Source organism: Narcine bancroftii, chromosome 6, assembly GCF_036971445.1.
Source record: "Narcine bancroftii isolate sNarBan1 chromosome 6, sNarBan1.hap1, whole genome shotgun sequence".
Lineage (NCBI taxonomy): Eukaryota > Metazoa > Chordata > Chondrichthyes > Torpediniformes > Narcinidae > Narcine > Narcine bancroftii.
This window is the reverse complement of record NC_091474.1, coordinates 211324815-211331535: the sequence shown is the minus strand read 5'-3', so window position 1 is coordinate 211331535 and position 6721 is coordinate 211324815. Positions and strand designations below refer to the sequence as shown.

The following is a 6721-nucleotide window of genomic DNA, read 5'->3' as shown; positions in this document are numbered from 1 at the left end:
AACTGTGTGGGTTTCCTCTTGGTGCTCCAGCTTCCTCCCACATTCCAAAGACTTACGAGATTTGTAAATTAGTTGACCACATGGGTGTATTTGGGTGACGTGGGCACATGGGAAGGAAGGGCCTGTTACCATGGAGTATCTCTAAATTAAAATGAAAACTAAATATAGTTTAGAATTAACTTCTTATCTACTATATAAAGTTATCTGGTCTCATCCTATCAAAGATATTTACCTTTATTCAACGCATTGCCCTTTCAATTGTCTCTGTTACCTAAAGTAATTGGCTTCTCTCTTTCCTAGTTCTGATGGGAAAAGAGAGGAACAGGTTGCATTAACCGTTAGCCTTGTGCACTACCAGGCTGACACCACATATAAATAGGAGGAACCATACTTTCTAGCCATCTCGGAAATCTCCAACAAGATGGCATCAATATGGAACTAAAATTTCTGGTAACCCCCTCCCCCTTTCTCTTTTTCGCCCTACCTCCCCTCCACTCTTGCTTTTCCTCACCCTTCTGACCCATTTCCTTTCCTTTCTTTCCTCTGTAATCACCTACACCTTCCTTCTTCTAGCTCCCTTCTCCTATCAGAGAGGAACTTTCTCAGCCCTTTGCCCCCTTCCCCCATTACCTCAGCACCTTTCGCGTCTTCCCCCTCCCACTTTCATTCACTTATCACCTGTACTCCTCTCCCTTTCCCATTCCACCCTCCCCATCTTCTTATTCAGGTCCTTGCTTGATCTTGGCTTCCCTGATGAAGGGCTCATTCCCTAAATGTCAACTGCCTAGTACTTTTCACGGATAGACATGCAACATCTCCTCACTTGTGAGGAAGGCTCAACAGCGACTGCATTTCCTGAGAAGACTGAAGCAGATAAGGCTACCAGCCAAAATTATTTTAACCTTCTATAGGAAATCTATCAAGAGTTTCCTGAATGGTTGTTGCAGAGAAATAGGTCAGTCAATCCACAGGACCATAAGCATGGCAGAGATGATCAATGGAGTCTCCCACCCACCATCATTGTGATCTACTGGGATCAATGTCTGAAGAAGGCACGCAAAATCATTGAGGACCCTTCCGTCCCACACATCCTTCCACTACTCCTATCAGGAAAGAGATTCAAGAGTATCAGAACCAGCACCACTAGGCTGAGGAACAGCTTCTTCCCACGGCCAGTGAGAATGATGAACAACCAAAGGAACTGCTCACACTAACCATCACAATAACTCATATTCATGAAACAATATTTATTTAGTTATTTGTATAGATGGATACTAGTCCTGCATATGTATTATTTGTCTGTATGTGTGTTACGTCTGGTTGTGTGTTCACATTTTTCATCGAGGACCAGAGAACATTGTTTTATTGGGTTGTTCTTGTACAATCAGTTGACAATAAACTTGTTGACTTGGATGTTGTGTAACCTGCTGAGTTCTTTTGTCTATTCTAGTTCTCCAAGATCTGCAGTATTCCTGTTTAACATAATTCATTCAGGGGCCTTGCCGTTCGGCGTGGATCTCTGACCCTCTGAATTGCAGTTGTTGCCTCCACTGTTCTCCTACGGTGAAGGCTCCATCTTTGAGCTGAGACCGTAGTCGATCGACAGTTCATGATTATACAAGGGAAGAATACTGAAGTGGTTTCCCGTTGCCTTCTTCAGTTGCAGTGTCCATCCTGGATGCGTAACCCTGACCAATGATCCACAGATTAATCTGCCCAGCGTTTTTATTTTTACAACCATAAATTCCAAATTGTCGAATCTGCTTGTAAAAACCATCCACCATTTACATTCCATGGCTTTCTGTGACTTTGATTGGGAGGCTAAACAGGTCCTACACCTTGCCCAAGGATGACCTGTAGGCTATTGGATGGAAGGAGCACCTTACATCTCCTAATGCTGAGCAATTCCACAGCACTGACACCTGTTTAACATACAGTAAGAAAATAACACTGAATGCAGACACTTGAATGGTTAAAGAGGAAATGGAAAGTAATCTCACAGTTGTAATGTTAAAGGATTGCAGAGCAAACTCAATGGAGTATTTATGTTTTTTTAGATAGAAATGGCATAATTTTACGGTCTGAAGAATGTCCAACATCCGGCATTGATCATTCACACACGAACAACCAAAATTCGAAATGTCCTTTTCCTTCCGCGTTTAGGCAGTGTACTGGAAGTGTGGTAATTAAAGAGGTGGGACTTGCAACGCGTGTCATTGATATGCGCTGTTCATTAGCCTGTTCGTGGAATGCTTGCAGTTAACTTTAGACTGCAGGGGTTCTGGAAAATTTACTAGGGGATGAGGAGGTAAAATATCAGAATGGGAATGGCACCCTCATTCCCGTTCCGACTTTTTTCGCAGTGTGCGTTCTTGAAAAATGGAAATAATTTCTTGGAACACAGTCAAAATGAAATAGATTCACAAAATTTGAATTACTCTATTCAGGTGCCAATAAAATTCCAGAAAGCCAACAGGATAATTATCAGGGTCGGAAGTCAATAGTTCTCAAGGAGAATTTTCTTCAATCATAATCACCCCCTGTGACTTTGTGCTTGGAAGTCAGGGCACAGGGATTGTGGAAAAGTATTTGTATATTATTCAAAGAGGGGAAATACTCTGCAAGCCCGTGCACTATTTTCATTACTAAGTGAACCAGCACTGATTATATAGATCCAGGATGTTGCTTTAATGTCGTCTATGTTGTTTCACTAGTTTGTTGCAAAAACAAAAATCAATTTTGCTGTAAGTGTTGAGGACAAAACTCGTGTAACAAGTTCATTGAACTATAGAAGTCAACATTCCATTGACTTTGATGACAACGTTGCTCCTACTCTTTCTGAACACTTTGGCCAATGTCTTTTTAAGTATTCTTTATACATTAGAGAGAAACAAAAGAACACAAATTGGATCCTGATGCACGCATGCACATGTACACACACACACACACACAAACACACACTCTCTCTCTCTCTCTCTCTCTCTCTCTCTCTGTCTCTCTGTCTCTGTCTCTGTCTCTGTCTGTCTCTCTCTCTCTCTCTCTCTCTCTCTCTCTCTCTCTCTCTCTCACACTCACGCAATACATAGGCTCTCTCTTCAGAATCAATCACCATCCATCATGCCTTGGGTTGCTTATAGACATTCTCGCTGGGCTGCCAGTGTCCATGGTTCTCTGCTCTTCATGAAGGTTGCTCTCTTGTCTCAGTGAGGTTGGCGCTGTCTTCATTCCCTTGGTTGGAGTAGTCTGACACTGGTCCTCATTGGTTTCACAGCTCATTACCATTTCAAATGATTTTTCACATTCTCAGTGTCATAGTCCGACAGACATTCTGTTACTGTACATTGTAGTGTAAATTTTTTATTTTATAACACAGCACAATTGCCTCTAATGCCCAGCACTTACTCTGTCCTCCATTGCTCGAGGTGCTTCGCCACATGTCTCAATGCCTGGTAGCAGTAAAGACCATATGCTGCGTCCTTCCCCGCAATACTCTTGTCTTGGCTGAACCAAGCCTCGCTGTGATGCTCGGCCTGGTGTGTGTCATTCAGCAGCATTTCCTCACTGACATCTCACTGTGCACAAGTGACATCACAAAGATGAAGGGGACAAGAGGGTTAGGTGCTTCGAGCCCCAGTCCCAGAAATGGTCCCACCAGTTTGTGACTTTAATTTTTTTATACCTTATCCTCCAGAATGTTGGTGTGCTGGGTGATTCAGCTAAAAGAAATTTTAGGCACTCACTAACTGTGCTAGGACCTGATTTAACTTCCATAGCAAGAGTTATATCTCTGGATCGTACCAGATTCTGTCGAGTGGCAGAGGTAGTACAGCAATCAGCACAATGCTTTTACAGCACCACCGACTCTGGCTTGAATCTGGTGCTGTTTGTAAGGAGTTTCCTCCAGGTGTTCCAATTTCTTCTCATCCTTCAGAATATACTGGGATTGTTGGTCAATTATGTATATTTGGGTGGCAGGGGCTCATGGGTCGAAAAGGGCCTATTAGCGTGCTGTATGTCTAAATTTAAATTTAAGTTCCTCACTCCCATTGATAAGTGTTACCTTCCTTCTTTGAATGTCAACCAGTTCAACTAGATTTATCCTGGCAGGGAATGTGAGGCCCATTACAGAAGGTGGTGTGGTAACTGCACACTGATGTCCTGTTTTGGTAATTCTTCAGTGAGGTTGTGATACAATATTCTCTCTGTTTCTTGTCCATGACCCAGGCGATGGGGATCGTATGAAGTTGATGCCTGCTCGGAAACCACTTAAGATACGTTCATTCGGGAAAAGGGTATGGGCATTCGACCCGTTTTTTTCGACAGCTGACATTTGTCCAGAGTGGTCCTTATAAGCCTCCCTGCTTTCTTGACTGCATAGGGAAGGGTGCTATTATATTCCATCCATCTATATCAAGGGTATTAACTGATGACACCACTGCTTCATGCACTGGCCAGATCATTGTTAAGTCCTTCAAACTGCGACTCCCTTATGTTGGTCTGGTCTCACTCTCGTTCCTTCCTGTGACTCTTTCCAGTATTCTGCAGGTTAGGTGTAGGTATAACTTCCATAACTGGTGAGGGCACCATAATGTCCATCACCACAAGTATCAATTCATGGTGGTTATTGTTGTGGTATGTTTGCTGTCAAGAATTGGATAGGGAGTCAATCTGCAGGACCATAAGAGAGGCAGAGAGGTTCATTCGATTCCATCATCCCCCCCCCCCGCCTCCAATTGAAGTGATCTACCTGGATAGTTGTCTGAAGAGGGTGCTCAAAATTGCTGAGGACCCCTTCCACTCTACACATAGCATCTTTCAGCTGCTCCCATTGGGAAAGAAATACAGAGCCAGAACCACCAGACTGAGAAATAGCTTCTTCCCATGGGCTATGAAAATGCTGAACCACCAAAGCTACTGCTCACATTTAACATCCAAGACTCTCACATTTCCGAAACAACATTTATTTATTTGATTTGTGTATATTTGTCCTGCAAATGTACTGTTTGTCCCGTTGTACTTGAATGTTTTGCACCGAGGACCAGAGAATGCTGTTTCGTCGGGTTGTACTTGTGTACTCAACTGATAGTAAACTTGAACTTGTATAAGGTCTTGCCTGTGTTTTTCAGAACCAGTCTTTTTCAATGTCCTGTGGTACTTTGGGGACAGGTTAGGATTGGTGCACCCACAGCTGGGTTTGGTCTGTGCTAATCCCATAATTTAAGAATTCTCCATAACCTAGTCGCCCCAGGCACTTTTCTCCAACTCCAACTCTTTGATTGGGTTGGAGGTTCTGCATCCTACATCTGAACACCCACTTGTTGAGAATCCCACCAATTGTCAGTGATCAAAAAGCTCATGTAATAACCTCTGAGTGTTTGGTTGACTGTGTGTTGGCTGTGGCATCCAAAATTCACTGTCACTGGATGAACCCTGAGGATTTCATATAACCAAAACTGTTTACAGCGCGGAAACAGGCCATGTCGGCCCTTCGAGTCCGCACCATTTCACTTGAACAGTCCACTAGTTCCCCCCTCCCGCTCTCCTCCCATAACCCTCCAAACCCATGTACACATCCATGTACACATCCAACCTTCTCTTAAATGACAGAAGGGACCCTGCCGCAACTATTTCTTCTGGAAGATCATTCCATTCTGCTACCACTCTCTGAGTGAAAAAAGCATCCTTTAACATTTCTCCTAAAGTTTTGCCCCCTTACCCTTACTTAACTCATGCCCTCTTGTTCCAACCTCCCCTGCCCTCAGGGGAAAGTGTTTATTTACGTCCAGTCTATCTATTCCCTTCATAATTTTAAATACCTCTATCAAATCCCCTCTCAGCTGTCTACGTTCCAATGAATAAAGTTCCAGTCTCCTTAATCTTTATCCGTACCCTAGATGCCGTAAGCCAGGCAACATCCTTTTAAATCTTCTCTGCACCCTCTCCACCTTATCTATATCCTTTCTTTAATTTGGAGACCAGAACTGAATACAATACTCCAAACCTGGCCTCACCAATGCCTTAAACAGCCATAGCATCACTTCCCAGCTCCTATACTCTGTACTATGATTTATGAAGGCCAGCATACCATATGCCTTCTTAACCACCCTGTCTACATGGGAATCCACCTTCAATGAACTCTGTACCATAACCCCAAGGTCCCTCTGTTCCTCTGCATGCCTCAGAGCCCTCCCCTTAACTGTATATGTCCTATTCTTGATTTGCTGCATCAGTTGGATCAACCACAAATATCCAAGATATATATGTGTCACACACTGACATCGACAGGAACTGTACGCAATGAAAAAGAACAATTCCTCATGGTGCTCCTGATCATTCTTTTCCATCCATCCTGAGGAAATATCAGAGTTTTTGTTCATATCTGAGTTTAACAGCTACCTTTAAAGCTGAACACTGATTTTATTTTTCAGAAGTCCTGCCCCACCTGTTTTTTTGAATATAAAAGACATTTTCCACCCCTTTCTCTTTTAAAAGGCAGGAACAAACATAGTCAATTTGCAAAGGAGTCTATTTACATTTCTGAAGAATGATCTGAATCCTGACTGCTCATATACCTTTCTGAGGACAAATATTACACAAATGCTGCAGATGCTGAAATCGTGAGCAAAGAATTTCTGGAGGAGCTCAGCAGGTCAGATATATTCCATGTAGAAATGGTCAGTCAACATTTAGTGTCCGAACCCTTCGTAAAGTCGACAGCGAG

The 6721-nt window shown here is 43.0% G+C and overlaps 1 long non-coding RNA gene across 1 annotated transcript; it reads right to left on the bottom strand.

Moving 5' to 3' along the window:
- Positions 1 to 1345: 1345 nt before the first annotated feature.
- LOC138737748 (uncharacterized) lies at positions 1346 to 3522 on the bottom strand. Its single transcript, XR_011341201.1, has 2 exons — positions 3403 to 3522; positions 1346 to 1922 (listed from the first exon to the last, which is right to left on the bottom strand). It is a non-coding gene; the product is annotated as an uncharacterized lncRNA (long non-coding RNA).
- Positions 3523 to 6721: the final 3199 nt, after the last annotated feature.